The sequence below is a fragment of the Danio rerio genome, chromosome 23 (genome assembly GCF_049306965.1).
Source record: "Danio rerio strain Tuebingen ecotype United States chromosome 23, GRCz12tu, whole genome shotgun sequence".
NCBI lineage: Eukaryota > Metazoa > Chordata > Actinopteri > Cypriniformes > Danionidae > Danio > Danio rerio.
Genome location: NC_133198.1, coordinates 1395030 through 1407500, shown reverse-complemented (window position 1 = coordinate 1407500; position 12471 = coordinate 1395030). Strand labels below are relative to the sequence as shown.

Genomic DNA, 12471 nt, shown 5'->3' with positions numbered 1-12471 from the left:
CCATAATCCACACATCGACATGCCTTTAGCAGGTCAGACTGAGCTGCTGGTTACCATGGTAATTAAGTGATTATGATGTCACCATTGCATCATCAGGCTGGAACATTCAAATACAACAGATTGTGGCATATCAGCTCAAGCAGAAATGTAGATCAGCTGTTCAACATGTATGAAAAGCAAAACGTTAATCATGAACCAGCAGCCGCAATGTCTTATAAGCAAGCTCATGTGAACATATAGCCAATATGTTTTATTAATATGTCTAAATAATTCTACTAAAGACTCATCGCTGCAATGTTAAACTGCTTTCTCAATGCATTTAAAGCTGGAAAGTGGAGTAACTCCAACACTAGTGCGAAAGAAAAATACCAGTTATTGTTTCTGATAGTTAAACTGTTCACAGATCGCACCGCTGGGCTAAACAGAAGTTGACTTTTCAACAAAAATGTAAATTCATTCATTCATTTTCTTGTCGGCTTAGTCCCTTTATTAATTCGGGGTTGCCACAGCGGAATGAACCGCCAACTTATCCAGCACATTTTTACGCAGTGGATGCCCTTCCAGCCGCAACCCATCTCTGGGTCAACACATTTACACACACACACTCATACACTACGGACAATTTAGCCTACCCAATTCACCTGTACCGCATGTCTTTGGACTGTGGGGGAAACCGGAGCACCCGGAGGAAACCCACGCGAACGCAGGGAGAACATGCAAACTCCACACAGAAACGCCAACTGAGCCGAGGATCGAACCAGCAACCCAGCGACCTTTTTCCAAATGTAAATGAAAACAATAACAGTTTACTTTAGACTACATCAAGCGTATAATCGTTTTGGATTTTTCATTAGTCTAATTTTTTATTTCATTTTGACTTTTTGTTTTTAAATTCAGTTTATTTTAATTAGTTTTTAAAGGCAGATTTACTAGTTTTTATTCATTTCTAGATTTTGAAATTGCTTAGCTTTAGTTTCTGAGATCCACCGAGCTCAGGCTCCCCTCTCACTCTGCCAACAGGAGTGTCACGATTACCAGCGATCGTCTTTCATAAGATCGCTGGATTTCACTCTCGATAACCATGGACTACAAATCCGCCATTTCTGGACTACATTTTCATACATGCACTCCGGTCACGGCACACATGCTTCCTCATCTAAACTGATTACATTCACACCACCTGAGGTTTGTCAGAGACTGATTGCACACACTATTTAAGCCACACACTCACCCATTCAGTGGGCTGAGTCTTGTTTATCTGTTGATCACATTACAACGCGTTCTTCCTGTCTAGTTTTCCTGTTTCGACCTAGCCTTGTATTCTTGTTCTCCCTGCCTGCCGAATGCCTTTTGACTTCTTGCCTGTTACTAATTATGATTCTGGATTGCCTACACATACCCGTTTGCACCTGTATTGACCATTGCTTGCCTGACGATGAATAAACCAGCATTTGGATCTTACCTCAGTTGTATGTGTCACTCCCCGGGGATACAGAGAGGAAGCCCTGGGCTCGAGGATCCCTTGAGCTCGGGGCTCTCTCCCGGGACAGCATGCCTAACAAGCTTTTGATGGATCATCAGCTAAGTGTGAACTCTTGAGATACAGGCCACAACTGAACTTGGAGCATGGTCCCCATGTTCATAAATTTATAAACGATATATTCATGCAATCTAATAAACACAGATACTATTTCATTCTCTGATTAAAGCTGAAACATCTTTACAATCACAGATATATACATTAGATGTCGCCTGGCCTATTGTTGTCTATTGGACGGAATGCATCAATAGCGCCGCCATCTTGGTACAGGGTAGCGCTCCTTTGAAATGAATGCGGGACCAAGGTGCAGTGGAGGACTGTGGCCATCCGAAGAGATATAAACATATACACATATATATATGATCGGGAGTTTTCCAGGATGTTAGTATGTAATTTTTTTTCTAATTACGAAAATTATAATTTGACATCACTTTTCTACATTGATGCATCAGTGACCGCACGGGCATTCCTGACAAAAAGCTTGTGTTTGTGTGTACAGAAATGTACTATTCACTCTCTCTGTTAAATGTGATCTAATCATGTCCTGAAACACAGCTCCTCTCCTGCTTTCACTCCTCATACTGACGGAGGGAGCGATTCGTTTGTGAATGACTCTTTCACTAACGTTAGCCGACAATAATACAAGTTTCTGGCAGCGCAGCATCTCGTTGTCATATTTCTTTTGCATTGTTTGCTGATTTTATTCGACAAAACTAGCATAAGCCGAGTGTTTAGTGCGAGTTGGAGCTGCTTTGCCATATGGTGAACGCAGTAAGTGACTGTTATCATCAATAACGTTACCTGATTAGCACAAAAGTTCAGAACATACAAAAACAGAACAAAACTTAATATTACCTATGAAATGTTCTGCCTTTGTGCTTTGTTTTCTTTGTTTGCTCGTTACTACACCCGTAGACAGCGCTAAAGTCCCGCATCTTCACGTAATAACACTGTCTTGACTAGTGCGGTTGAATGACATTTGTCCTGGGAGCTCTGTACCAATGTGGCGGCGCTATTGACGCATGCTATGCGATATCCAGTGTATATATCTATGCTTTACAATGATATACTAATAACAAACATTTTTTTTATCTCAATAGCAAAATAAAGGCACAAGAGAAATGAGTAAACATCAGTTTAGAAATAATCTGGTCATAGTGATTTCGACATGTGTGCACAACCTCTGCACATCCATTTGTGGGCCAATGAGATTTCACCGTGTAGATCTACCATGAAATATCACACACACAAAACCCAACATCAAACATGCCCCGTTTCTCAATGCCGTCACAGCAGGTTAGGATAAAAACTCAAATTTACACAAGGAGATGTTGTGTGCAGTGATGACCCAATCCATTAACATCCCAATAAGCATTAAGTTAATGGAGCATTCTCTCCTGCGGGCCGAACACGATCACCTCTTATGCGTATAATGGGTCAAACACACAAACTGAGCTTGCAGTATGTGTTTACGTGCGTGGGTTTATGTGTGTGTGTGTGTGTGTCTCGTCTTGCGAGAGACTGCAGTCGAACAACATCTAATCAAAGATCAGCTTGCTTGTGTCTGCCTCTCCACCTTGAGCTGAACACTATCGAACTGACCCTGAATAAGCAGGATGGATTATCTGAAGCCAAACGCTCGTAGTGATTAGATGCAGAGAGACTGTGTGTGTGTGTGTGCATTTCAGAGTAAGCAACATTATTATAACCGGCTGTTTGCACTCTTCCAAAACACAGCCAATGCCATTAAAAAGTTTATTTTTTTTTTCCAGTAAGTTTAAAAGCATTGAGATAGTATAGAACCGGGGAGAGAGAGCGATGCAGCAAACAGCACTCCAGGGCATAACAGTGTCTTCCTAATGACTGTGAGAATGGGAGCGAGAGTGACAGGAAGGGCCAAAAAATAGAGTCAGACTGAGAGAGAAAAAGAGTACCTGTCACGCTAAACCTTCTGGAAGCCAGCGCCAAGAAAAAGCAGCGTGTGTGGGAATGTTTTTATTTTATTTGTGTGAGAGAAAATTCAATTCAAAATTCATCTTTGAGCTATTTCCTCAGTCTATTCAGAGATATATGAAAGTGTATGCACGATGTGAGCTCGCGTGTGATGTCTTGAGGAAGGACGTGTTCCAGTCGTATTTGTATTCAGCCTCAAAGAAGGTGGAAATGAGAGGGATTTTATGACAGCAGAATCCCACGGTGCTCCAATGAGTGACATCATAGTAGAGCACGCTCAGATCTCCTGATTAGACTCCATCCCAGCATGCCTTGACATCTTTCTAAATATATACAAATATATATATATACGCACACGCCTGGAGTGCAGACCCTCGCGGCTCTTTATTGAAAGCTATTCACGTTGACATCTTACTTTATATTAAAAATACTATGAGCAAACCAAAAATACAGGCTGTCTGGGAATGTGGGGCGTTAATTGAGTGCAAAAGGGGAAGGGAAGAAATTAAGGATGCTGAAGGCAAGGTGGCGGAGGGGGATAAAAGACAGAAGTAGGAAAAGTTTGATTTCATACAATGATATCCAGCTACAGACACACTAGATTCAGACTACTAAATTCAAGAGGGACTTTCACTACTAGTACGTTGATTATGGCTGGAAGTGTTTCAGCGGCAGCTGCTGAGAATCTGCACATACACATAGTATCATTTTACATGGTGTTGTACAAGGGCGAAGCGGTGGCGCAGTAGGTAGTGCTGTCGCCTCACAGCAAGAAGGTCGTTGGTTCGAATCTCGGCTCAGTTGGCGTTTCTGTGTGGAGTTTGCATGTTCTCCCGGCGTTCGCGTGGGTTTCCTCCGGGTGCTCCGGTTTCCCCCACAGTCCAAAGACATATGGTACAGGTGAATTGGGTAGGCTAAATTGTCCGTAGTGTAAGAGTGTGTGGATGTGTGTGTGTGGATGTTTTCCAGAGAAGGGTTGCAGCTGGTTGCGGCTGTTAAAAATGTGCTGGATAAGTTGGCGGTTCATTCCGCTGTGGCGACCCCGGATTAAAAAAAGGACTAAGCCGACAAGAAAATGAATGAATGAATGATGTTGTACAGCAATAAACACTGTTTTTGTGAGTGTAAAGGCCCTGGTATACTTGAAAAAGTCATTTTTATTCTTTAATTGAGGTTAAAACGAAGTTGGAAAATGCTGAGTGGTGGTATATGAACATTTTGACACCCCAGCACTGCTGTAGGTTGGGTTGTAAATGTATCACGTCGCTCGGTTGGACTACTAAACACAACAACAATGTTGGCTATGAGAGCAAATATAAATGCAAACAGCCTTCTGCAGCAAGAAGCACCAGCATAGCATGTCACATTGCTCTCCATTTGCCTTTGACAGACATTCAATGCAACCATGCTGAGAACTTTATCAGACTTGAAAAGATGCGTTTGTGTTTATCCTTCAGTGTGTGAGTCTTTAAAATCTCACAGTGCGTGATAATACAGGTGCGGATATATCTGTACTAGCTCTGATACTTGATCCTTTATTACATTAATATTGCTAACTCGTAACTTAATGTTGCTTGTTTTCTGTCTGACTCTGAACTGTGTGGATATGAAGCACATTGAAGGTGGCAGAGATCAAGGACACACCGACTATTTGCATAACTGTCACAGACCAATGGCAGCTCAAAGGTGTTAGGGAGCTAAAACGAACTACCCTAAAGTTTGCAATGGTACGCTGTTTCAAACAACAAACAAACTTAGTTTTGGCCAGATTTTATTTTAAATGATGTCATTTCAGTTCTTTTTTGGATTTCGTTTGAGGTATACTGGGGTCTTAGGGGGTAGGCTTAAGATCAGGGTAGGTGTAGAGGTATACATTTATAAAACACAAAAGGTTGCAGTAAGGGGAATGGTTAGGGTTGATGTAGGTGTAGATGAAGACATAACAGGTTACAGGAAGGAGTAGGTTTGGGGTTAGGGTAGGTGTAGATATAGACGATGAAACACAGCAGGTTACAGTAAGAGGTAGGTTTTGGGTTAGGGTTTGGGGTAGGTGTTGATGTAAACATCTTTAAAACAACAGGTTACAGTAAGGACTAGGTTTTGGGGTTAGGGTAGGTGTAGATATAGACGATGAAACACAGCAGGTTACAGTAAGAGGTAGGTTTTGGGTTAGGGTTTGGGGTAGGTGTTGATGTAAACATCTTTAAAACAACAGGTTACAGTAAGGACTAGGTTTTGGGGTTAGGGTAGGTGTAGATAAAGGCAATGAAACAAAACAGGTTACAGTAAGGGGTAGGTTTTGGGTTGGGGTATGTTTAGGTGTAGATTTAGACATTAAAAAACACAGCAGGTTGCAATAAGAAATAGGATTATGGTTAGGGTAGGTGTAGATGTGGACATTAATAAAATGTAGAACAAAAAACGTTAACTAAATATGTCCTATGATTTGTCATTGAGGGATGTTGGGTCATTGTTGACCGCACTGCCAAACTTTGCTGCAATCTCAATAAAACACCTGAATGAATTAATCAAGGTCTTCATGATCACTAGAAATCTAAAGGCAAATATGTTGGAGCAAGTTAGAGCTAGACGTATCTAGAATACAGTTAGGATTGTAATAAGCAGAGGTACTGTAACGATGTAGATGTAAAAGAGAAGGTAAAGCCATAGGTAGAAATAGTACAGGATTGCCCAATCCTGGTACTGAGAATCCAAAGTTCTGCCGAGTTTAGTCCCAGCCTGCCCTTTAACTTCAACAAACAGGTCTGGAGGTAAGTTCCCAGTGATCATAAAGACCTTGATTAGTTGCTTCAGATAAGTTTGATTAAGGTTGTGGCTGAGTTCTCCAGAATAGTGGCCCCCAAGGAGAAAGACTTGACACCCTGTAGTAATCACAGGCAATATTAGAATTTTTTGGATGCCGACCACTGAGAGTCTTTCTCTAGCCTAAGGCATAAAAGCACCCTGGCAGCTCTGTAGTTATTGCAACAATTAATTCATCTGTCTGTGGGTGGTATGGAATATCACAAAACTCTTGATGCATGCATCATAAACTCACTAAAATAAATAAGACTTCCTCAATTGTCAGCTCGCTCTTTGCAACTCTCACATGGTCGCCCACTGAAGCTAAGCAGGGCTGTGCCCAGTCAGTACCTGGATGGGAGACCACATGGAAAAGCTAGGTGGCTGCCGGAAGTGGGGTTAGTGAGGCCAGCAGGGGGCGCTCAACCTGCGGTCTGTGTGGGTCCTAATGCCCAAGTATATTGATCAGGACTCTATACTGCTCAGTGAACGCTGTCTTTCGGATGAGACGTTAAACCGAGGTCCTGACTCTCTGTGGTCGTTAAAAATCCCAGGATGTCCTTCGAAAAAGAGTGGGGGTTTCACCCCGTCATCCCACTGGCCTCTGTCCATTATAGCCTCCTAACCCTCCCCATATCATTATTGGCATCATCACTCTGTCTCCTCTCCACCAATCAGCTGGTGTGTGGCTGCCATCGCATCATCCAGATGGATGCTGCACACTGATGGTGGATGAGGAGATTCCCCACTATGTGTAAAGTGCCCAGAAAAGCGCTTTATAAATGTAAAGAATTATTATTATAATTAAATATGAAAACGTCATGCATACAGTTAAGAAACGAGAGGTGATTTAGACTAGCATCACAATTATCCTGCAATCTTTCGCTTTCAAATACGGTGGCAGAATCACAGTCAGTAGTTTTTTTTAATCTCAGAGATTTATGAGGATTTGCAGTCCAAGCTAACATCTTCTTGGCTGATGTGTATTAGTGCACGGAGCATCAGGTAATCCTAAGTGAAGGCTTGCAAAAGCCTTGTCAGGTAGGACTTGGTCAATGTTTGATCAATACATGATCAATAGAAATGAGAAAGTTGGCTGACAGAAGAGTGAGGTCAATCCCACCTCTGCTCCGATCCGTTTAGAAGTCCTGACATTAATCCCCAACAGAAATGACACAAGTACAAGGTTTTAAAGGGTCTGATCTATACAACACTCAGAACGGGAATCTGCCAAGAGATCCTTTATATATGTGTGTGCAGTGAAAGCTTTTGTTTTACACATCTTTTTTCCTTCATCGTTGCTCTTTCCTGTACATGAATTATTTAGTGGGTCCCACAACAGATATTTATCTATCTTTAGTGACTTTAGTCCTGGTTCTGTGCCCAGGAGAACGCTGCCTCTATATTTATCCACAGGCATTTTACTCTGTCCAATAATGAACCTTTGTGTTGTTTATCTATTTTATTTTCAGTCAGTTTAGTGCTACAGAAAGACCTGAAATGCACTGGCTGAAGAAAATAAAGAGGCAGAGAGAAATGGATGAACTCACTGGTGTTGCACTAAACAGCATAAACTCGGACGTTTGTGAATGTTCTGCTCCAACAATTGCATACGTTCTGTTGAAAGCGCAAAAAAGCTCTTTTTCTTTCAGTGTGTTAAAGCAATCGGTCGACACACACAGGCAGAGAAGAAAAACAAGCCAATGCCGTTGAATTAATCTCTCATAAGAAAAAAAAAAGGAGTAGAGGAAATGGTAGGCGAGAGTACAAAACGATGCAAGGAGAATGACGAAGAAATTCCAAGCAAGCGCAGAAGATAAAGCCAAGTGTAAAAACGAACAAAGGACAACTACAGAAGAGGGGAGACGGATGGAAAAGAGCAAATATAAGACATGACCCATGAGCAGAGCTTCAGGATGATGAAAGAGCTGCTGTCTACATGGACAGAGCTCTGAAACAAATGAGCGCAATGAGGAAAGCCATCATTTCTCGATGTCACGCCTCGACTGCCACCCCAAAGCCAGGGATAGCACCGAAAGAAACAGATGAATGAACACCTGAGCCTTTGTTGGTAAGAGTGGTACATATCGATCAGCGCAGCTCAGGACGGGGAAAAGCATGTATGTATATGAAGATGTGTGTGACAGGCTCTTATTGATCAGGAGCGGACAGAATTACACTCGAAGATGGAAGAGAGGCACACAACAAGTGACTGCTTTCTGTTCAGCAGACTGGAGAAGAGTAAAGGGGTTAGACGAAAACATAAGAGATTGAACAGAAGAAGAGTAGAAGAAACGAAGAGATGAGAGGAAAGAGAGAAAACTTGACTTGACAAGAGAGACCAGATGAAGGCAGAGAGATTGCGGTACTGATGTAAGAAGACAGGAGAGTCATTGGGAAAGAGGAAGATATGAGAGGATATGAGAAAGGAGAGGAGAAGGAACAAGGCTACTAAAGACAAGGGTAAACTGAGAAGAAAGGAGAAGTGAGAGAAGAGGGAGAGGAGATCCGATACAAGAGACAAAGATTAAAATGAGAAGAGACAAGAGAAGCAGAAGAGAGAAAATAAGACTTAGACTAGAGGAGAGGATACAAATAAAGAAGAGGAGAAACTATGAGAAGCAAAGCAGAGATTTACAAATACTATTAACTGAATAAATGTTGATTTATACTTCCGCCTGGCTCTGAAACAGGATCCTCCGCTGACTGCCAGTGCACAGTCACGAGTTGTGGAGGCTTTCATACTTGACACACTTGCTATTGTACTATTATTTGCAACAACAGGGGGCGAATTTGAGTAACATACTTTAAGAGTCTGTCCTGATGAAGCAATGGTGAAAAAGTCAGTGGTTTAAGTAGCTAAATGAATGAATTTAACTATAAATAAAACAAATAATTTGAGGACAACATTGGAGAACACTAATACAATTGTGTATATAAGCAATGTGGGCTGTATTTTATATACGCTCACCGGCCACTTTACACTTCTCAAAGGCTTGGATTGATAGGATTGGATAATTGTTGCCTGATTTGATGAGTCTCCATTTCTGCTGCCACATTCGGATGGTCGGGTCAGAATTTGGCGTCAACAACATGAAAGCATGGATCCATCCTGTCTTATACCAACGGTTCAGACTGGTGGTGGTGGTGGGTCTATTAGTACCAATTGATCATGGTTTCAACAGCCTACCTGAGTATTGTTGCTGACCATGTCCATCTCTTTATGAGCACAGTGTCTCCGCCATGTCATAAAGCCCCAATCATTTCAGACTGGTTTCTTGAACATGACAATGAGTTCACTGTACTCAAATGGCCTCCACAGTCACCATATCTCAATCCAATAGAGCAGCTTTGGGATGTGGTGGAACGGGAGATCGGCATCATGGATGTACAGCCGTAAAATCTGCAGCAACTGCGTGATGCTATCATGTCAACATGGAGCAAAACCTCTGAGGAATATTCCCAGTGCCTTGTTGAATCCATCCCACCATGGATGAAGGCAATTCTGAAGGCAAAAATGGGTGCAACCTGGTACTAGTAAGGGGTGCATAATAAAGTGGCCAATGGGTGTGTACAAACCAGCTGTGTGCTTAATGCAAACCACTATATACTATGAAAACGCCTGTGCACAACATATACTCATTGTTTTTAATCAAAGATTAACAAAAGAAGCCTAAAGGACTTCACACTAGGCCATTGTTTTAGATTTCTAAAGGTGTTGCACTTGCACATTCACCCAGCTTGGCCAGACAAGTCCTATAACCCAATGGTTCTCAAAGTGGGGGTCGGGACCCCCCGAGGGGTCGCGGGACAATGAAGGGGGGGTCGCCTGGTGATTTTCAAAAATCTATTTATTTTTATTAAACCATAAGTATTACCATATTTTATCCATAACCTACTGAAGAGAAAAAAATAGTCGTTTATACCATATATAGTTACTATAGTAGCTTATAGTCACTACTTCTATTGGATTGCAACCCCTGGGGTATTAAAGTTCTATAAAAATTATATATAAATTATAATTAAAATTATTATTATTATTAAAATTATATTAAAGACACAGCAATAGCGTCAGATGCAGCAGATTTCATAACACCCGGTTAAACTTTGTGGCCCATTTAAAGCTCTCATACATTAAAAAAATTAAAAGAAGAATAGACTTGGGTCCATGCAAGATTTCTGTATTTATAACCACCTCAGAGGATATTGGGGGTCGCGAGTCACTGGCATTGTCATTTTGGGGGTAGCGGCCTGAAAAGTTTGGGAACCCCTGCTATAACCATGCACAGAGTTACAAAAAATGTTGTGCAATCCACCAGCTGAAATGATGCGGCGTGCATGCAAAAGCAAACTTCAGATAATATTGCAATGGTGCCACACTTGCTGTCAGCTTCCAAGAAAACTTGTGGAGGTTTTGAGTGTAAACCAGCCTTAAGGGACATTTGAAAAGGGAGAGAAAAAAGAGTATATGAAAAGAAAAAGAAGAGCAGGAGTGGTGATAAGGGAGAAGAACTTACTTGGGAAGCAGGCAGAAGAAAGAGTAGACAAAAAAGAAGATGAAAACAGGTAGAAAGACATGAGAAGGGGAATGAGGAGAAGAAAAGCAAGAAGAGGAAAGAGGCTAGTAGAGCTAAAGCCTATACGAAAGAAGACTTGACCTGGGAGTGAAAGAAAGAAGGGCAAATACAAGAGAATTGATAAAAGCACTAGAACAAATTAGACTGAGGAGTTACAGACATGGAGGAAAACAAACGTGTGAGGGATGAGGCAGGGGAAGGAGAAAAAGAGAGGATGGCTGGATAAACGAATGATGGAAATGGATGATTTCAAATAAAATTCCTTTAATTAACCACCTTTAATTCTAGGACTTATCTAGGGTTAATGTGAAGAATACGCTTACTTCACATGGCCGGCATTTTAAAACACAAAAGCGAGGCTGCGGCGGGAACAAATCTGGAAGTATAGGATTAACATTGTAAACATTGCGTCAACGTGCAAATCTCTAGCTGTTGCCGTGATTTCAAAATGCAGATGTTGTGTAAACAAAAAAACGTCTTAAACCAGCCTAGGCTGGTTGGCTGGTTTTAGCTGGTCGACCAGGCTGGTTTTAGAGGGGTTTTGGTCATTTCCAGGCTGGTTTCCAGCCATTTCCAGCCTGGTCTTAGCTGGTCAGGCTGGGGGATGACCAGCTAAAACCAGCTTGACCAGCCTAGCCAGGCTGGGTGCCCAGCCAAAACCAGCTATGTCCAGCTTAAACCAGGCTGGTCAAGCTGGTCATTTTCCAGCCTGACCAGCTAAGACCAGGCTGGAAATGGCTGGAAACCAGCCTGAAAATGGCCAAAACCCCTCTAAAACCAGCCTGGTCAACCAGCTAAAACCAGACAACCAGCCTAGGCTGGTTTAAGCTGGATTTTTCAGCAGGGAGGTTACCAATACTACAGTCCGCTGCTCTAACAATGTGATGGAAATCTACCAAATTTGCATTTGGAGACAACTCTGAAAAGATTAGCTTCTTGATAGGATGGAAACTCATCTGGTGATAAGACAGGAAAGAAGACAAGGGGGAAAAGATGAGAAAGAAAGACTAGACTAGAGGAAATGTAAGACAAAATATTGGATGACAAGAAGAGCTTGCAAAGAACTGACAGATGACATGAGAGGTGGAACAAGAAGAGATGCAACAAGGTGAACAAGAGAAGAGGAGGTTTGAGGAGAGAAATCGGACAAGTACAAGGCTATAGAAAAGAGAGAAGACAAGACCGAGACAGAAGGAGGTCTGAAAAAAGGAAAGACATGAAGGAAAACGATGAGACACAGTTAGAAGAGGAGAGACCATGATGACAATGACAAGAGCAGAAAACAAAGAGTCGACTAGAAGAGAGCAAACAAGATGAAGAGGACATGAGAGGTGGTCTGACAAGAGACAAGGCAAGAGGGAAAGAAACTGAAAAAGAGGAGAGGAGCCTCTACACACAGCCAATTCCCAGACATCTTTGTCCAAGGACAGACAATATATCACCCAATGTCAGGGTAGGTTTACATACGCACACACATACGCGTCGTTTTCCTAAAATGTGGCACATTTTGATCATCCGACTCATAAATGCAGATTAATCTTGATCTCATTCTGGCACACGCTCTGATCCACAATCACTCACACACACACACACACACAC

The 12471-nt window shown here is 42.0% G+C and overlaps 1 protein-coding gene and 1 long non-coding RNA gene across 21 annotated transcripts in view; one reads left to right on the top strand and one right to left on the bottom strand.

Moving 5' to 3' along the window:
* utrn (utrophin) overlaps nt 1-12471 on the bottom strand; it is a 311025-nt gene that overhangs the window by 145319 nt on the left and 153235 nt on the right. The gene's annotated exons all lie outside the window — the stretch shown is intronic.
* Nucleotides 3309-9213, top strand: LOC141380611 (uncharacterized). The gene is made up of 3 exons (XR_012398918.1): nt 3309-5608; nt 5744-6026; nt 6323-9213. It is a non-coding gene; the product is annotated as an uncharacterized lncRNA (long non-coding RNA).